The 21528-nt window shown below is 36.9% G+C and overlaps 1 protein-coding gene across 8 annotated transcripts in view; it reads right to left on the reverse strand.

Annotated features, from left to right (window-relative positions):
* LOC138698058 (uncharacterized) overlaps positions 1-21528 on the reverse strand; it is a 130673-nt gene that overhangs the window by 78239 nt on the left and 30906 nt on the right. For 3 of the 8 annotated variants that reach the window (XR_011331675.1, XM_069823741.1, XM_069823739.1), the window contains exon 1: positions 11978-12031. The exons of 3 other annotated variants lie outside the window; for them this stretch is intronic. The gene's annotated coding sequence lies outside the window, so the exon portion shown is untranslated. Of the gene's footprint in view, positions 1-11977; positions 12093-21528 lie in introns of those variants that run through there. 2 more of the 8 variants (XM_069823744.1, XM_069823743.1) reach the window with 2 other exon arrangements.

Below are 21528 nucleotides of genomic sequence, written 5' to 3' on the forward strand. Positions count from 1 at the left end.
AGCAAACTACAAATCTTTTCATAGAAATTAATGTGAAACTGAAGAACAAACCTGTTTGTGAAGAAGTAATGCCTTGAAATTAAGTCTCGAAAAACCGCTAAAAATATAAATTTATCACAAGTCTCTAAGAACTAAGGAAGAGACTAGCGAAGTACACTCCACACAAAGCACTTCAGTAGTCTCTTCCTTAGTTCTTTCTCCAGAGGTCCGCAGAAGATCTTCCTTTTTTTTATTGAAAGCTTCCTTTGGAGCATCTTCTGCGGACCTCTGGTGGAAGAACTAAGGAAGAGATTAATGAAGTGCTTTGTGTGGAGTGTGGCATTGTATGGGGACAGAAACATGGATATTACGACGAAGTGAAGAGAAGCGACTAGAAGAAATTGAAATGTGGATATGGAGAAGGATGGAGCGTGTGAAGTTGGCAGACAGAATAAGAAACAAAGTTGTGTTGGAAAGAGTGGATGAAGAAAGAAACTGATCAGACTGTTATAACTATAACCCATAGCCTATATCCTGGAAGAACTAAAAATAACATCTTCCAAAACATCACCTTCATTTTTCATAGGGAAATATAGCGAAAGATGAATAATTATGATTTAATTTCGCAAATCGAAGGAATACATGTCCTTGCTTAATTCTGATGAATATTTGGCATTTTAACAGGATTCAAATTTCAGAAAAAAAATTTTCTCTCCCGCTGTGACTGTTGGTTTTTTATCTTCTGTCTGATCTATATTTCCAAACACGGCGGCTCTGCACCATTCTGACCACATGGTCACAATTTTGGGTGATAATCTTCCTACTAAGCTTAAATCACAAAATTTTGTATGACGTCAACAAAAATGATACATATTAGGTAACTGAAAATCTATATAAACATTTTAAGCAGGGAGAAAGACAATGCCATGGCACACTTGCAAAAAATCGTAGCTTCGACGGAAGCACTGCGCTGAACGCGGGTTCAGTGGTTCTGTGGTAAGGGAACATGTTTTCCATAGTCGGGACGGTTTGATTTATATAAAATTATACTCTATTCTTCGAATTAGATCACAACTAAATTAATAGATTTTACGGAATCTTTTCCGTTTTAGAAGCACAATTTTTGCGTAGAATATTTTGCTATATCTAGCGCAACTATTTCGATCAACGTTCAGCGCAGTACTCCTGTCGCAGCTATGATTTTTGCAAGTGAGTCATGGAATCGGCCTCTTCCCACATATACATTTTGAATTATTTTAGCTAACTGTGTGTATGGCTAATGATGACACACAACGTTCATTTTCACTATCAATATTTCGATACACAGACTCCAAGGACGCCACATGATAACAATAATTTGTTTCCAATTTAGCTAATATTAACACGAAACTTAGTTTCAACTCTTAATCAAAGAATAGGCCTATTATCTAGCCTCTCCTTCGCTTAGTAAAGTGTTGCAACACAGCTAGCCTTCTTGTAACTGCCGTCTGCCGATACATTTCACTAGTTCCAACCTGGACAAATATTACCCCTTCTCTCTGGCAAGCATCAGTCAACGTACAGTATCATGTCATCACCGTCGTATCAAAAACTGAAAACTCAAGCATTAAGCTCCAACTGTAAGGATTCTCCTTCCATGGAAATTTTTCCATACTAATCCCACGTCATAGGAAAGTTTATAGAATGTTTTATTTTTGCTGATAGAGCCGGTCAAAGGCATAAGGCCTTCTCTGCCACTCAACCAACCTTAGTACTATAGTGAAATACATATTTAAATTATGAATATTTACAATACATTAAAGATTCTTCTACAGCAACAAAGTTCAGGTAAACTTTAACGACTATTATGTGTTTATTTAGAGATAAAGCCTATTCGAAAAAGTAATAAATTAATTATGAGCTAATATGATTAAATTTAATCTATATGCACTATAAAAATAATTATAATTAAGTTGAGTTAACGAGTTAGTTAAATCAGAGCGTTTGAGGGCTAGAGCGCCCGGACGCTGCCCTGGTCTGCCCAGGGCGGACCCCCACTCCTCTCTGTCGCTGAGGTTGTGGTGGTGTACAAATACATGCGATCATCAACTCTTCTCGACTTTTCGATAATATTCTTCAGGCTTTGCTGGATTACGCGTTCCATCAGTCATTCATTCATCTATATGGTGGTATACAATCGTTTGTGCTTAATTGTTTTGAATAAGAATGAAGAGAAGTGCGTCTACAGTCGGTTCAGGATTTAACTCCTCTTGGAAGGTCTTGTATCTTGTCTAATCTCACGACAACAATGTTCAATGTTTAATATGCCATATCAATGTAGGGGCAAAAACGTAACATCAAGCGACACTTTGAAGTTAAACATTCTCATACCCACGCTCATATTGGCGAAGAGAGGAAGGCATTAATAACGAAACTAAAAGTCGAAATGCAGTCTTCTTACTACGAGTTAAATATCATTTTAACTAATTAAGTACTCTAAGGGCGAAATAATTAAATTAATGGTTAGGTTATAGTAAGTTTATATTGAACAGTTATCAACAATGCATGGGAATTATTATAAAAAGTTTGTTAAACTGTTAAAGGATTTTCTGTCCATTTAACTATGTATGTATTTTTTGTATAGTGACAATGTCATTAAAAATTCATTTTTCCCTTTCTTTCGCAGCACATTGAGCCAAGTTCCGAAAAAGCTGTCTATGCAAGCTATATTTTTGCCCTAAATATCGCCAAAAGTAGCCAGCCTTTTACGAAAGGAATGTTTGTTAAGGAGTGCATGATTTCAACTTCAGAGATATTGTGTCCTTCCCTGGTGATGTTATTTGAGACAACTCTCTCCGCAAACAATCCGTCGCTGCGTGTAGGAACTTTGTGAACATTTTTATGACGCCCTTTTCTGTAAATGCTGAGCAAGCTCCAGTCAAATTCCAAAGAGAATTGATAAGGCTTCAGTGTCACACAATTTTGAAAGGTAGATATTACAATATTCCAGGCGGCCTCGTTGCGTTTTATAAGAACTTGGAACAAAAAGAGTTTCCGCTTATCCACGCATTGATATGCAAGTTAATTGTTATGTTTGGCTGTACACATCCGGGGCTTGACACGGCTCCTACGAAACCCAGGGCAGCCACGGGGCATCACGGTGGCTGCCCACTTGGAATGGTTTGAGTTAAATGATGAAAATTAATTTAATACTAGTTTACTGGAACTGTATTATAGGGATTAAGCCGGACCGGCAGAGTGCCTCAGCTGACTGAGCTAATAATAATAATAATAATAATAATAATAATAATAATAATAATAATAATAATAATAATATAATAATAATAATAATAATAATAATAATGGACAGGTGTTAGTTTCATTATAAGTAGCAAATATTAATCAGTACTTAATATCTTAAGCAAGAATTTATGTAATTTTGATTTAAATTAAGTGACTGTCCGACAACCTCTTACTTCAGGTTGTCCTACACACTTGGTTTTACGCTTATGAAAGGCATGGTTATCATATTGTAGAGAGTAAGTGGAATGATCATATGGGGAACGGTATTACCTTGATAAACTTTTCCAAAATCTGTTTCATTCACCACAAACTTCACTTGAACTTAGAAAGATTTTAACAAAATTTCCAGGAGTGAAAAACCGACATATTATCGTAGTCACATTCTTAAATCACTAATGAAAGCCACATGCAAATTTTATCCTGGTTGTTAACTGTAGTTAACACCGTCCATTAACTGAGTCTACGAACAAAATTTAACTCAGAACTTCTGAATTCCGTATGTGTCCTTGCAACTGTTTCCATGTCTATTTCACTGTCGTTTTTGTATTTAAACAAATTTATATTGAAACTAATTTTTTAAAGTCATAAATTAGTCAATAGGTATTCATTGATTAATGGAGCAGAAACGAATGCATTAAATCGACTGCTCGAACACTTGAGTATGAGTTTAGATAACGGGACTACAAGTGTCGTGTCACAATAACAATCGTGTGGGGAGATTAATAGTACTTTAAGTACGTAATATATTATGTGTACACGTCTCCTACACCACAGAACAATGCTACTATGTTGTATATTTCACTGTAAATAGAAGTGTCACACAAAATTATTCTTCCAAATATCTGAATTATTTATGACATATTATGTAGGTGCAGCCTTAGACACAAAAATGACCGATCTCCTGTAGCGTGCACTTGTCTAAGTTCACTTCGGGCGGCGCCTGGTTCACACGGCTAGGGAAAGAATATTTATTTTGCACCTAATTTACTCCTTGAATATATCTTCGTTACAGGTTGTTCATAACACTTGACCTACAAACAGACAGAAAAAGCAACAAACAAACAAAACAAAGGAAAAAAGAGCGGAGTCGTGCTTAAGAATTTCCTTCACGTGTAAACCTCACGGAATGGAATGTTATGTTTTATTTAACGACGCTCGCAACTGCCGAGGTTATATCAGCGTCGCCGGTGTGCCGGAATTTGAGCCCGCAGGAGTTCTTTTACATGCCAGTAAATGTACAGACATGAGCCTGTCGCATTTAAGCACACTTAAATGCAATCGACCTGGCCCGGGATCGAACCCACAACCTCGGGCATAGAAGGCCAGCGCTATACCAACTGAGCCGACGGAATCAACCGAAGGCTTCCGAAGGGGACTTAGCGTATGGTAGCCGGTCATGTTTTGTCTAACAAGCAAACATTCTCATGGGAGCAGATAAAAAAGTTATTTTTTCCTTTCACCGTGTTAAAAATGTCAAAACAAGTACTTATATAAATCTTGGCTACTCGAACGCAATTACGAGGACCTTCCAGAAAGTAAGATTCTCTGGGGCCGTTTATAGAAAGAAAACACAATTTCATGAAAAGATTTATTGGAACAGATACAGCAATTGTTGACTTATTTTTCAACATATTCCCCACCGGAAATGAGACATTTGTCATACCGTGCGATCAACAGAAAAAATGCAGACAGCCACACACACTGGCTCCGATCCTAGGCGGCAGACTTCTACCACACAGGGATACAAAAGTTGATCCCGTGGTATGACACGTGTCTCAATTTCGGTGGGGAATATGTTTAAAAATAGCTCAACATTTACTGTATCTATTCCAATAAATCTGTCCATGAAATATTGTGTTTTCCTTCTGTAAATGCCTCAAGGGAAAGTTACTCTCTGTCGGCCCTCGTAATGTTCTTTGACGTAGAATTACATTCGTTCGGGAATATGGGTAAGTGAATACGTGTGGACTTTCCGTTGTTCGATAAGGTGCAGAATTTGAAACGCTTATTGCACGGAAACTAGAACAGTACGTTAATGATTTATTTACAATTGGATAGAGCACAAGGTTTGCGGTCTCCGAGCCGGCTCACAGCTCATGAGCGGAATGCAGATATTAGCTGCGCTCTGTATAAGGGTGGGCTGGAAGAAGGGTGATCTCGTACAAAATATACACAAGTAGTATTACGAGTGTTTATGAAATGAATTCCCGTTCACTGTTTGCTAAACTATCTTGGACTACTATTAATTAATACAGAAATATTTATTTTACAGAAATAATAGAAATTCTATAAAAAGGTAAAGGTATCCCCGTAACATGCCATGAAGACACTTGGGGGACATGGAGGTAGTGTCCCATGTTTTCCATGATCTCGGCACTAGAATGAGGTGGTGTAGTCGGCACCACGCTCTGACCGCCTTTTACCCCTGTCACCACCTGGGATCGAACCCCGGACCTTCCAGTCCGTAGCCAGCTGCTCTACCAACTGAGCTAACCGGCCGCCCAATATAAATTCTATAGCTACTTATATATACAATATCATTTTGTTATATTTTTATTTATCAGTACATCAAAACGAGGTTTTATGCTGTTGGCAGCTGAAAGGAACAGTAGACTACTAATCGTAATGAAACATCACTTACAGATGTCCGATGTCTGCCTTTATTAAAGTTGATTATAGACAACAGTTGCTGACAAATATAAATGTTGAGCCAAACATAGTAATCATTTTCACAGCCAGCCTGTGTAGGCGTGGATATTATTGCTAATGTTTAGTCTTGTAAAACTCAACCAGGCTAGTAGTATTATTCAAACGATCTTTAGCCCTTAGGTCACATTGAAGATCAATAAGTTCTAGCTGTAAATCGTTAAATGTTAAATGTTATGTTCCGTCTTTTAGATTCCCCCATACTGTACTGTAGCAGTAGGTAAGCAACGTGAAACAGTTACTGAGAATAGACCTACACACTGCACTCCACTAGATAGCTGAGTGGTCGTTTCCCTCTCCTCTACCTATAGCAAGTCCATGTCATTCTGAAGTATCTTTCCGTTTCGGCGAGCTGTAAACACGGCTCTCCCGCTCCAAAGGAGCGCGCGCGCTCATTGAGCGCTGTTTGTGCAGGTATGAGATAGAGGATAGATGTCGCTTCTTAGCAATACGTAAACCGGTTAGACCAGATACGTGATGGGAGAGGGTGCGCGGCAAAAATGGCCGTCTTATGATTTTTTTTATTTAATTTTTGTAATAGACAAACTAAATGGAAAACAAGATGTATTTCATTACTTTGAGTGGCATACAGTACTATCACAGTCTAGTATATACAGTCACGAAGCTCAATACGTAGTAAATATGCATCCATAGATAGTTGCTAACCACTAGGATCGCTAATATCGCCTCATTACAGACAATGCGAAATAGTACCGGCCCAGTCTATTGTTCCTAGTACCCTCACAACCCATCTTCGTGACTGTATATACTAAGACTATGGTACTATCTCGTTCTGTAACAGAAGTAGGCCTACGTCCTTTCCCAAGTGTGGAGGAGGGGGTACATATGGAATTTTGGATGTCCCAAAAAGTGCAGAATTTGAAACGGTTACTACTGAAAGGAAACTATAAGAGATATGTTAATTATTTCTTTGCAGTTGGATAGAGAACTAACACTCTCGGAATTCCTGTAAAGATATAATCTAATTGAGACATTTGGGAGGATTTAAATTCACTCGCTACAGTCATACTCCTCCTATCATCGTCCATTACTTGCGGTCCAAGAAATCATTCCACCTATACTTGTCGAAATTGTAACTAAGAATAAAGAAGTAAAATAATTGTATAGGCTAATCTAAAAATTAATACTCATGGCTTTCATTTACTATGTAGCCCGAGCCGCAGTTCTAAGTTTAAAAGCTTGCAGCTTAGCACAGCTATGGTCGGGAATTCTTTTGCAGCACCAGAAAACTTTCTCTTTAGGCTTCCTCTAATAATAAAATAAAATAATATATGAAATGATAAAAAAATAAGTGTAAATAGTTAATTATGTTAAGTCGTGCAACATTATTGACATGAATCACTTTAAGCCTTATAATTTATTGTTCACGTAGTGAGAAAACGGAAGTTCGTCTTCTTATCTGAGTGCATTATAAATTATTTAATGTATATATGTCTTTTCAATAATAATGAAGACTTGAGCCGTGCTCGACATCCTGGTTGTCCATCTAGTACGTCACTTCGCCCGACAGAGTGCTCTCAGATGATATGTCATAGATAGCGCTACGATTTCCTTCATTTTCTTATCCAAATTATCCTATTGGCCGGTTGGTTACGTCAGACGAGTAGAGAGGGAAAACGAGCTTACTTGGCTACGCGCAGTTATATCTAACATTACTCAGGAGCCGGAGTCCGTATTGATAACGTTACTCAGGAGTCGGAGCTAGTACCGATAATACTACTCAGCAGCCAGGCCGCGTACCGACAACTTCATTCAGGCAATCGACGTGTACTCAGGAAAAGAGCTCGGACTGTATTCTACACTGGTAACTTAAGTTCGTCGTGTTAGATTGTTCGAGAATAGTGTATTTTTATATTTCACTTGAGTATTTACGGATTATATGAAACCTTCTTTGAAATATATTTTGGGATTTAGTGCGGCAATAAGTTGTATCAGTTTTGTCATTATTGGAGTAGGCAAATTTGGGTTGTGATATTCTCATTTTTGGTTGTTTGTGTTTGAGATATTGTGATGGATCGTGTATGGAAATCGCTCGCTGATGATACGTCTTGGGTTAAGTAATTGCGATTACATGATGTGATGTAATTGTTATATGTGAGGTTGTATTGCATTGGGGGATTACGTGATGAGAAATAACTTTGATATGTGAGGTAGTATTGAAGTTCCAAGGTGGTTTTGGTGATAGCGTAGTGATTACGATCTCTGGGCTTACATCGTAATAGACGGTGTAATGAACTAGAATAGTATGCGCCTCGTTATCTATTCTAGTACTTGCTACTCCATATTGGTTATTATTGGTTTCCACGCCGGTATTCAGGAATCGAGTGCATTGATTTTCCGTTGCTTTTCAAACGATCATTTATATTTGAAATTATCGTCGGTTACTTATTATCTATCGTGTATATATATATATATATATATATATATATATATATATATATATATCTTGGGCATTGTTTGACTGTAAGGTACAGAGATTATTGTTAGTGCTATCTGCACAGTTTATGTGAGACATATGTGGAATTGGTAATTTATATAGTGATCAGTCGTGCGACAGTTTGTATTGGGTAAATTCTTTGTGTAATACTGAGCTCATGTGTACATTGAATTTGGTTAATCAGATGTTGTGTTATCTCTAATTGAATGGGGCATGTGTTATGAGTTAGCATACTGACTGGGCGTTGAGGTTTATATCTAGTTGGATATATATATATATATATATATATATATATATATATATATATATATATATATATATGTATGTATGTATGTATGTATATTGAGAGAATGCCTCAACGACTAAATGCTTAATAGGTCAACAACTGATTATTGAGAAATGGGTATATCAGATTGTATTACGACTTGTAAGTATGTTCGCCCAGTGTAGTTAAAGTCTCCACGATTTAGTTATTGGTTTACTGGTTATTCAGATTAATTTGTAATATTTTCATTGACTTAATTTCATATCTACATGTTATTTCATTCATCATTCATGTATATTGTTATCCATTATTTGTTAATTATATCTGTTATACAAATTCACACTATTTATTTCTAAAAGTCTTCCACTGCGCGCATCCAATCATCCAATGTACCATACATCTGGCGAATAACAGCCTCTATAAGAAGTAGAGGAGAGGATGATCGTACACCGCCACCTCTTCAGACTGGACATAAAGAAGCTGTAAGTGCCAAAGAGAAACACCGTAGAAAATAGGGCTTTCTTGTGCAAATAATAATGTAATATTACACATTTTGCACATCTATGGGAGAAGTTAAGTTCTAAGTAAAATTACAATTGAACTTTTCCTCCTTTCTTACTGGATTAAACTAGGAACATTGACTCTTTTTTGGAAAATCTAATTTTCAAAGATATTGACACTTTAACCTCCTTTATGTCCAATCTTCAACTCAAAAAAAATAATAATAATAAACTGCGAATGGTAATATCGTTTTTGCTCGATAGTGTGTTTTTTTGTCGTTACAGCAAACGGCCGCCACTAATGGAACTTGATTTTACTGAATTCAGAGTTGTCAATCTAGATAAGTAGGGCTATGCTGAAATATTATAAATAATTGCTCTAGGGTTGTAATTAAAACTTCTCCTGCCATCTACCGACACCTATGACAAACATTTTGTTGAGAATCAGTCAACTGTTCATAGTCTAACGTACTATACAGAATGGAAGTGAAATAGACTTGCAGATTTCCAGAACGAATAGCTCATGTTGTAGGGTAACAAAAAACTATAATATTGTAACTTTTATTCAAAACAAGAATGTAACTTTATTGTTACGACAATAATAATCACTTTCTACAATTTAATTCTACTCCCGTCAGCAATGTGATTTCCACTCCACACAGTAACACAGTATTCGTTATTGCACTCCACAGACGACAATGACAATTTACTTGGATTATTGAGAACAACAATGAACTGTTAATCTTAACTAATGTTCACAAAGCACTATTTACAAAACAGAACTGTCAGTTCTCATTTCACAGTTAGTTTGCCTTGGCTAGTTCTTCTAGCTCAGTCACTCGAGTTCACAGTATCTCGAACCCCAGATCTTCAGACACAATCCGCTGAACTTCGAACCCAGGTCCCCCAACTGCGGTCCACTGCACTCGAACTCAGGGCTTCCGGCTCCCACAGTTACGGACACAACTCAAGTCGAACTCCGGTCTCAAGGCTGGCTTCACTGCTACACAAGACTGGCTGGCTTGCTGTCCAACGATTACAACAACACTGCTCAAGTTCACTCGCGTGTTGTATTTATAACTAAACCATAGTTTCTGGAGAGTACGATTTCGCGAACAATCGACAGATGCCTAGAAGATAACGCCTGTCCAGAGTTCTCTAGGTTTCTCCCCTCAGTCACCATCTGCTTTACTCCCTTCTCACCCTTCGTCGCGTCCGTGCCCCCCTCTTACGTCTGTCCCCCCAGATCCGAGCGGCCGCAGCGAAGAAGGTGGCTGCGTCGCTCGTTTTCCTCGTGCATCCCCGACCTCTGTGGGATGCGATCGACTCCCGAATGTCACAATATCATATTGGTGGAAAGTTCAGAAAAAAATTCCCCAATGTTTAACAATCTCTTATTCGGTAACTATTGCGAGTAGGATCGTGATTTTTATCCATATCGATAGGAAAATTAATAAAGAATAATTTATCCCTCTGGCGTATTTCAATAGCGTGCACGGTTTTCGTGTAAATTTAGTTTTAAAAAAATACCTAGATTTAAGCATTGCATTTAGCGCGCGTGTGGCAACGTCTTGGCAGAAAGCAGATTACGTAACGAGACTCACAGAGTTCGTTGACCTCTTACGTCTGTATCACGAGTAGAGCGTAATAGGGACAATGTTGAAACTTCAAACTTAATTTTCTAATTAACTGTGCATTTATTCACAAAACGTATAATAGGTTTTCTATTCATTTACATATACCCTACCGTGCCCTTCAATCTGCAAGGTTATTTCACTTCCACTCTGTATATTAATATTTTTAAAAATATATATTATTTTCAAAATATACTGCAAAAAATACTGTACAATACACGTGTGTGAAGTGCATTACAAAATCTCTGAAATTGAAAAACTCGCTCTGCTCGTTTTTCAAACTTTTCCTCGATTTTGTAATAAGCACTTTCCAACCTTGTATCGTAATATACTATTGCAGCACGATGTAAAAACATAATTTGTAAACACGTGTAAATAAGAAGTATGCCATCTTCATAACACTGAATTTTGTAAAGTCTGAACTGAGATGGAAGGAAGAAGTTTTGCTTTTTTGTCTAAAAGAACGATGTTTTAGAATAGTCATTAGTTGATCTGATCACACTAGCCTACATTTATATCTGGAGTACTGGCCACAAATCTTTTTTAATTGGTTATTTAGCGACGCTGTATCAACTACTAGGACATTTAGTGTCTATGGGATTGATGATAACGAGATGGTATTTGGCGAGTTAAGGCCGAGAATTCGCCATGGATTACCTGACATTCGTCTTACGGTTGGGAAAACCTTGGAAAAAATCCAACCTGGTAATCAACCCAAGCGGGAATCGAACCCGTTCCGAGCGCAACTTCAGATCGGCAGACAAGCGCCTTAGCCGCCTGAGCTACACCGGTGCCCTACACAACATCTTTATCAAAGACATATCATATTCATAATTTACATAATTTCATTCTAAATTCGTTTCCAACCCACGACTGGGGAATTAAAGCAGCACAAAATTCGCGTTTTAACGGTTGCATATACCACGTTCACTTCTCTCGTAATGTATTTTAAAATTCACGGACTTCATTATATGGCGCGTTTTAATGACCTACACAAAAATTGAAAGACGAAATCTTGATTTCATTTTAAAATGTGTGAAATTAACAGTTCTTAATCTCAATACAAAATCTTAACACCAACAGAAATTCACTGTCATAAAAATGAATACTGTGTAGCTTTCAATATAACCGCAATGAATATACGTATACATACCGTAGAGAGGAACTTATATCGCAGGTTGAATGCTTGGCAACCTTCTTGCGACTGTGAAAAAGAATACTCGTAACGAGTCTAGTTGTGCAATACGTCACTATATAGCCATATGTATGACAGATAACATAAACACTTCATTTTTGTTACAAAGAGCTCCTAAATGATATATAATTATTGGAAATAAAATACATTGAGATAAGAATATGTAAATAAAGCTAAAAGGAGAATGCGCAAAACAGTATGACTTACCTTGCTGTCTGTAATCTGTTTTGAGTTTATTTCTTTCTTCTTAATTTGCGGTAATGAGGAAAAGTAAGGACTGAAGAACCTCGCAATATCGTATTTGTTGCATTATACAATTCAGTGTAACTTATAGGCCTACGTACGGGGTCATATTGGTATAACTCTCCAAATACAAGAACATTCTATATTTTAATATGTTTTGAGTAGTTTTGTTTAACTAAACGAACCACTTTAAACTAGCTATTGCACAAAACGCCGTGGGTTAATTGGGTAGACGGTGAATACCGGAAACTACGTTTCACACTTTTGCAGTTCTTGGATATTTGCGTTAAAGCTACATATTGTGTAGATTTTCACAGAACACTTTGCTTTTCCTATAATTTTTATGTAATCATTTTCTCTCGTTTAATGATCCCTTACATACTGTGTAAACTATGAAGTTCAACATTATTGTTAATTAGGAAAGTAAACAAATACCATAAAATAAATAAATAAGAATATAAATAAATGTCAAATGCACTAGAATTGAAATAAAAAAATCGTGAATTTTGTTGTCCTACGGAGTAAAATAGTTCTGTCCAATTGAAGACCGAGTCCTTCAGGGGGTAAAACGCTGTCGGAGCGTGGTACCGACCATATAACTGATTTCATGAAAGCATTGGCCCCTCTCCGATGTTCCCATGTGTCTTCATTGTATACATAAAGAGGATACTTTTACTATACTTTTACTTCTTTAAATAGGTTTAAGAGGAACCGAATTTGCTCTATCGATAGAATTTTATATTAGGCGTACGAATTAGATGAGTCCTAATTCGAGACAGATTAGAATAATGAGAAATTTTCAAGTAAAATTTGTCAATTATTCCTCGCATGACAAACCAGTAGGCGTATATATGTATGTATGTATGTATGTATGTATGTATGTATGTATGTATGTATGTATGTATGTATAGTGTTAGTTTTTTCTAAAGGAGGCAAATTGCATTCCTTCAGATCGTCATAATTCATTCATTATAGCTGCAATACCCAGGACGAAAGTGTCAAATGAAAGGAACCCCTTATGGATGGAGTTCCGGGCCTGGAAATATCAGTGGTGGCTTAACGGCCATCAGATATTATAGATATCTCATAAGCTTGCGCCTCTCCAGTATCATCGAAAGTTCCTTCTTACATAAAGTAATTTTATATGAAGGAAAATTAAAGGCGAACTGGAAGATGTTGGTGAAATTCTAGCATAGAACCGAAGTCTGTGAAATAAAAATTCCTCGCTCTAGCATTGAGCTGCTGAAGGGACCTTGAAAGGCGGACATATCCACTTTAGAATATAACTTCTGAATTGGTGTTAGTGAAGCGCGTTATCAAGTAGAAGGATAACAAGGTATGGCAATAACACAAAAGAACGGAAAATTAGCTCAGAAATCACGTACTTTCCTTATGATAGCGATATAATAATAGCTAGACACTTTGACACATTTCCAAATAGCAAAATACCATATTATTATGGGAACATGTTGCTCTCACTTGTCAATTTAATTTTGTTGTGAATTTAGTAGTAGCCTATGACTTCTATTTATTACGCAGAATTTAAATTCTCTTAGGTGTGAAATATCTTGACTTTCCACAGAATTACGATGTAAAGTTGCTCATAAGTCACTACGAGTGCTATTCATAGACATTTCGCTAGCCCGCGCTACGAGCGTGCTAAACTAGCCCCGGCTATCGACTGGCTACTTGTACGGGATTCATATCATATCATATCGCTAACACTGGTTTATAAATACGAAAAACGTTAGTACGCTGATCATCCACCGGAAGCCCGCGCTAAGAATGTCTATGAATACGGCCAGACACGTTTAGTATTAATCGATTATACAGGGACATCACTTTATTTTTACCAACATTTTTAACATTAACCTGGCTATACTCGGAAACACTGTTACCCCCTTCCATTACAGGAGTTTGGTGTTACCAGTGCAATATGTAAACAACTCCTTTTACTAGCTAAAGGAGGAGAGAAAAGTAGTGTATCCACTTACGAGTATGTTACAGGGAAATGCGATATTACGACTTTCAGTTTGTTTATTACTTTTAAGGTATTTTAACAAAATACAGTATAGTAGTAACTGTTTTTTTTTTCACAAACTCAGCTCTTCAGGCGGTTGTATTCATTATATATATAATGGCTACTTTTTTCAGCATATTACCGTACTTTCGGTAACTCTAATTTCATTTCTGCTCAGTCCACACAGATAAAGTTATTCAGTCATGGTACACACCGTACCTGTGCGAAATAAGTAGGGCCAGGTGTTTATGGAGATCGCGAAAATCACGACATAATAGATATACAATAGATTTTTACTAATCTTTACGAATTAAGTGATTCTGATTAATAATATGCGGATAAAATAATCACGACAAATCGCGAAATAGAGTTCTAATAGCGAAATATGAACACATTCGCGAATTATTATTTTTGTGTAGTTTTATAGCGAATTTCATATTCTGAGTTCTTTTTTCGGACTATTTTTTCTTTTGAATTTGTTATAATATCGAAGTAGGCTACATTGCATGGTATTCCAGGTGTTCTGATTACATTAGTGAACAAAAAATACGGAGAATTCAACATTTCACTAATAATTTGAAAGTGTTAATTTGAGGACTGCAAGTTTTTTTTCGTGTTTAATGCATGTGTGTTAAATACAGTCTCAATCCAACAAATATTGTCTATTGGCCATACCGCACCTTTATCAGAATCCAACGAAACTTTAATATTAATTATTTGGACAGTAATATTCATACTGAGTTAATACTCTAATTTCAAAATAATTGTATTTTTCAAAATTTCCATTAATACGCGCCGAGAGTACAAATCAATCTCTAACAATCTCCGCCGACACCAATATTAAAAAACACAATTGATAAAGTTAATCTCCATAAATACCTGCCCCTGGAAATAAGCTTCAATAATATAGGCTCTTTCTTCTATAGACAACGCAACCATATTTCTGAAACACACTATACTCTGTACTGTTCACTTCACTGGTAGCAGACTTCGAATGCAACAGCCGCCGTAAGTTTATGTGGCTGACGGGAGCAGGAACATTAGTGAAAGGGGTGGGAGTCAAGTACATTCAGAAACGCAGGTACAGTAAAAATGCAAGTAAAAATAAAGTGATGTCCCTGTAACTAGAGAGCGGAAACATATGAAATTTCATATTTTACCCATTAATCGCAGAGTATTGGGAATCATAATTTTTGTGTTTCGTTGTGAACAAATATTCACATCTATTCATATTTCCGATCACCAACCTTCCTTTGATGTATTTCTGATTTACTGGAGAGTTTTGGAGATGAGCTTAGATTTTTCTCAAAGCACCAATAACATATGTCATACCCACTGCTATGCAATACACAAATTACCCATTCACAAGCAACCTATTATAATATCAGAGCCAGTGTCCAGTATACTACAGTGCAGTGGCTCTATTCACTGTACAGTAGGACATACCGTACAGCAGTGTGCCGAACTGAGGCTCCAGGCGGAGCCGCTATCCGATGGAATGAGCTTCGCGTCATTTTAAATCACTAAGTGATTATATACGCATATCATATTATAGTGATGTACCGAAGTACATATGATATTTCCATGCAGGAATTCTGCGTTATCATATGATGAAGGATCGGTGGAGCGGAGAAAAATTCTCTTCAGCACCGGGATTCGAACCCGGGTTCGCTATAATATGATATGCGTATATAATCACTTAGTGATTTAAGACGGCGCTCATTCCGTTGGATCCCGGCTACTTAGTCACTCGTAATGAGTGCGCCTCTGCACATAGTGTGTTGGGCATTGTACCACTGTCACACATCTGTGACACAGTGCATGAGGCTTGGCCACTAAAGGGAAAGTAAGAGGTGGAACTGAAACTGAGAGGATTCAATCCGGCATCGGAATTGGAATTCGGTGTGACTTAGTGGCTAGAGTGTCAGTATATAGAGCTGAAAACCCGGATTCGAATCCCGATGCCGGAGAGAGTTTTTCTCCGCTCCACCGATCCTTCATCATACGATAACGCAGAATTTCTGCATGGAAATATCATATGTACTTCGGTACATCGCTATAATACGAAGATAATTAGACAAGTGTTTATCCGACATTCTTCTACGAATATGTGACTTTGTCAATTTCATTAATGAAAATGAAGCTACATAAACATAAGTCCTCGCGAACAATGAAAACATATTTACAACAAAAGAACCTAACGTAGGAAATCGTCGCGTTCTTGCAGCAGCTTTCCAAAATTCGTCAATCATTGATGTCTTTTGCTTATCTTCCAAAGCAGAGTCGCACTGTAGTTCGATAAGTTCGGAAGCAAAACCTCCCGAATAATCCTGGGACAATGGTCTACTGTATAAGGGGAAGTGAATAGTGAAAACTTCTTTTTCATTAGATCAAACTCAGAGAAACGTTGCTTAAATTCCTCAGACAGGCTGTACAAATGACTAATTAAATTTTCCTTCCTGACTGGATCCAAAGACGAAGAAAAAAATCTAAATGTCGAGAAATTCTCTAAATTATTTGCACTTAGTTTCATATGGTACAAGGACAGTTTACGAATAAACGCTTTGACTTAGTCACGTAAATATGGTACCAACGAAACGTTTCCCTGAAGACTTATGTTAAGGTCATTTAATTTGGTAGACATGTCGGACAGGAATCAAAGGTCTTGTCACCAAACGTCATCTTCTAATTAGGTACGTCGAATTTTTCTCCTTTAAAAATATTTCAATTTATTCTCTTAAGTCTGCAAATTTCGCCAATGCCTCGCATTTACATGGCCTACGCTCTGTTCGCCACAAGAACCGAAGACACCTCACCTCTCGGTACGCAGCTCCCGGGAGAGCCTCGAATCCGATTGTCGTAGCCTCGAGCACCGAAAAGCCTCAGTTCGGCATCTCTGCCTACAGACCCGAGCGTTTCCAACCGTGGCCGAATTCGGCTAAACGTAACAAAATGCTTAGTCACGTAGCTTGTAACAGAATGGTCGTAGCCGAATGTCAAAATGTAGCCGAATTCAGATTCGATCAAGTGAATACTTTAATCGTAATCTGTGAATACTCACTTGTATCTGTAAACACGTTCTTGCATCAAACTTATTTTTTCACACTCTAATATCCTTACATTTTCCTGAATAAAATTACGAAAACATATAGAAAATGTACAGGTTGGGAAAGGACTGAATTCCGAACATTGCGACCTCATTTATAGCAAGGAAAGCATTGTTATTTTGTTCCATTTTCCTGTTACGTAAATAGCGCCTATTACCTGATTAACAATTCCTGTATTCGTGAATTCACCGACAGCTGTCAGGGTTTTTATTAGTTGTCGCTTACCCAACAAAAGAAACCGGCCTTACCCAATAAATGACACCTCCAACATTTTCTCCTTTCAGCTTTGAAACTGTAGCATTGGTCGTCGATTCTGTTTCTTAACCAGGAATAATGCCTCTCTCTGATGCGCCGCTCTTTACGATTGGACTTCTGTTGACGCAATGTTTACAATGTTTGCACGAAGTGTCGCTACAAGTGGACAATGAGATAGATAATCGTGGTAAAAGCCAGTTTATAAAGTGGGAGATTATATTTCAGTGTTATCTGTTTATTTACTTTTGTGATATCTTCTAGTTTTGAGTATCACTTAATTTTGGTATTTGTAGCTGAATTTCGGAACGTGTGCAGCAGACTCGGTCGTGTTAAGGTTAGCAACGTTATCAGACATCGCTTCGTGCCTGCTGCAGTACGATAAGTTAATATTTTTTCCAAGAACATTTTTCCCCTCCATATTTTGGGGGTATAAATTTCTTTTTTTTTTTTCTTTTTTTTTTCCTACATATTCTTCGCAATACTCCGCTCTTTAATCGTAATCAACTGAATTAAGTAAAAATGTTTAAGTTTATAATATGCTTTTGCTTCCGATAAAATTATAGTAAAATTAAATGAGCAAATATATCAAATGTAAAGGTTTTCCCTCTACATGCCATGAAGGCTTCATGCTTCCATGACCTAGGTAGTATAGTGCGTTCCATAATGTCTGACAGGCAACGTAAACATTGCCGATAGAGGAAGGATGCCGTGATACCTAAATTATAGCAAGATGATCTGATCTGCCTCGCGCATTGTACCCACAACCGGTCAACAGTCGATGTTATCGGTAATAAACGTTTCACGTGTATTCAAGTGGAAGACGCCAGACTACAGTCGAATTTCTGCCTGCGTGTTTTTGTACAGGGACATCATTTTATTTTTACTAACATTTTTAATATTAACTTGCCTATACCTCTGGATCAACGCCGTTTGCTACCCCCTTCCACGACTGGAGTTCGATGATACTGGCGTAATATACAAACAAATCACTTTACTAGGTATAGGAGGAAAGAAAAGTAGTTCATCCATTTACGTAAACTAGGAAACATTGCGCTTTTGAGTTTGATCATTTTCATTAAGTTTTCGTTTAATCAAAATACAGTACAGTATTAACAATGAGTGTTTTTACTCACGAACTGAGTTATCCATGTGGACGTATTCATTATGCAGTGTATATTATACTGTCTACAGCACATTAGCGTACAATATAGAGAATGAAGTTAAATTAAAAAATAATCGTAATATGGATATTTAAACACATTTTTTTTTAATGGTGGCCGTTCATTTCGATACAGGCTTCAGTTCTAATGTGCATATTATCGCACTATAGACTATTGTACCTAATCCCAATTACCAGTTTCGTTCTTCGTACTAGTAACTCATATTGAAATAATCCTGTACCTACTCTATAAAAGAGTACCTTACGTACTGTAAATTCAATCTTCACTTCTGCCCGATCCGAAAAGATAAAATCACTCAGACATACTATCTACTGTCCGTCCAAGTGGTTATGTCGCAGGGTCGTAGAAAGGGGGGAAATCACGTGATAGTTAATTACTTAACGGGGCCCTTTTATTTAAGTTATTTTAAACAGTTGTATAATATTACGTAGACGTCCAATTCCTAACAGAAATTAATGTTCTCAGAAAAGAGCTAAGACAGCCCAGCCACTAGCTGGCGAATAAAAGCTGGTGGGGGAAACCGGGATACGACGTAGGCAAATGGACGACAGTACCTGTGCGAAAATGATTCAATATTGAAAGCTCTTTCGTCACTGGAAAAAGCGAACATATTTTTGGAATGTACTGTTTACTATGACCGTAAGGCTACTATAACTGTGTATGCGGTCTTGGATCTGTGTGGAGGACGGTTGAACTTCATTAGTAGAAGGGGTGGGAGTGAAGTACATTAAAAAACTCAGGTACAATAAAAATTGAAGTAAAAATAAAATGATGTCCCTGTACAAGAAGACTCTCTGAAAAATGATGTTCTTTGTTACCGAAAAGTTATTTATTAAGGTTCAAAATCGAGTTTGTTTATGGAATACGGGAAAGCAGTCTTATAGAACCGTTTTTTTTAAGAATGTAAACTTGCGGATATATTATCAATAAAATTGCCTGTAATAATTATTTTCTGTGACATTAAAACTATACATTGCAAATACTATTATTGTGAACATTCTTTCTTTCTGACTAATTGTATTTTCAAACAATGTATCTGATTTAGTAATACATTTAGAAGTAGCTCTTGAAATGTGTTTTGTGTCATCGATAGTAGGATACTACTATCGTACTAATACCGTTTCATGTGGACAGAATGTATTCAGCATTTCTTATTTCATCTTTTTGAGACCCTCGTAAATTCAAATAATTTCCAGTGTGTCCACCTTTACTGACAGCTGAGAATAGAAATGAGTTGATGTGTGGCTCTGAAAATGAAAATTAAATTATGTCGCGTAATTTTGGTCTAGTAGGCTATGACGCTAGCCTTAAAGAACGTCCTATTTCCCTATTTGTAATTTCATTTTAATATTATACTTACTGTGCAATGTACACGGTTGGCGCTGGCAGTTCTGTATTTAGCAGTCTTTAACGTCGTAGCCGATAGAGCAGTAACAGTATTATTTCTGTGATTATGTAACCGAAGTAGCAATAATATTGTAACATCGCATCTGTGTTTTTTTTTCGCAGTCAATATACAGTTTCCAATTACTTATACTCATAGCTGGACGGAAGGTCATTGGCATTATTTCCAACTTGTGGCGTATTATGGTCTGCTACAATGCTGCATCGAGTCTTCATCATCAACTGCAGCCTTCTTCAGTTCGTGGCGTAGGATTGCGGATACACTGACATACGACCAGGACCTGAACTCTGATTCCCAACACTCGCTACATTTGCTACGGTTGCTATTGCTAACTAGAACGTACCGTTATTGAAACAGTTCACAAGATTAATGATTCCAAACACGTAGCCTATTCTTTATATTTTCTTATTGATACGGTGTAGCTATTGCTTAACACGCTAGTTCACAATGGCCATGAAAACGTAAAGATAATAGTTTAAACCGATTCCTACTGGGCTTTTAACTAGATATAGAGGTAAAATGTGTATTTAGTTTAGTAATAATTATTAAATATCCCTGAAAATGTATGACGTTAAAAGGAATTTCGTGTAGGTATTAATGTATGTATTGCTTGCCGATCGCTTTCAATAAAGAAATATTACCTTTATTTAACAACTTAGAATTACAGTAGAAAATTGTTATAAACTGCATTATAATATGTAATTAAAATAATAAATATTTTATCAAAAGCAGAATTATATCCTGCGACAGTGTTTCAATAGCTCGATAACCCCGATTATCGTGATCAAAATCATTACTAAAGTCGGTGAAAAAAAGAACTAAATAATTGTAAAACGCGAACCACAAAAGCGCTTGACAAAAATTAGGGTAACACTTAAAGAAGGTGAAACAAATGTCAGCACATAGACCTAATAAGTCGTAAGGGCCGAATACTCATACAGTATAGACTCATGTCACATACTTAAGTTACGTAGTAATAAAAATAATTGGTCACAGATTACCGAACATCATTGAGACTTTCATAGTCAGTTGTCTTACCTCTGTTGATCTAGACCAGTGGTTCCCAACGTGGGGGTCGCGACCCTCTGAGGGCCAAAGAGAATTGCAAAAATAGGTATACATAATCCGATTTTTCATCTTGCAGTTACTGGTACAATGAGTAATATCCACTGTTTTTGAGTAAAATTATGTTTGTGTTCGATTTTACAGGGATTTTTTTAATGTAGTAATTATCCTACCAGTACAGTAGTGGAGGGTCTCAAACAAATGTCTCGCCAAAACTGGGTCGCATCTTCAAA

This window comes from Periplaneta americana, chromosome 4, assembly GCF_040183065.1.
Source record: "Periplaneta americana isolate PAMFEO1 chromosome 4, P.americana_PAMFEO1_priV1, whole genome shotgun sequence".
NCBI lineage: Eukaryota > Metazoa > Arthropoda > Insecta > Blattodea > Blattidae > Periplaneta > Periplaneta americana.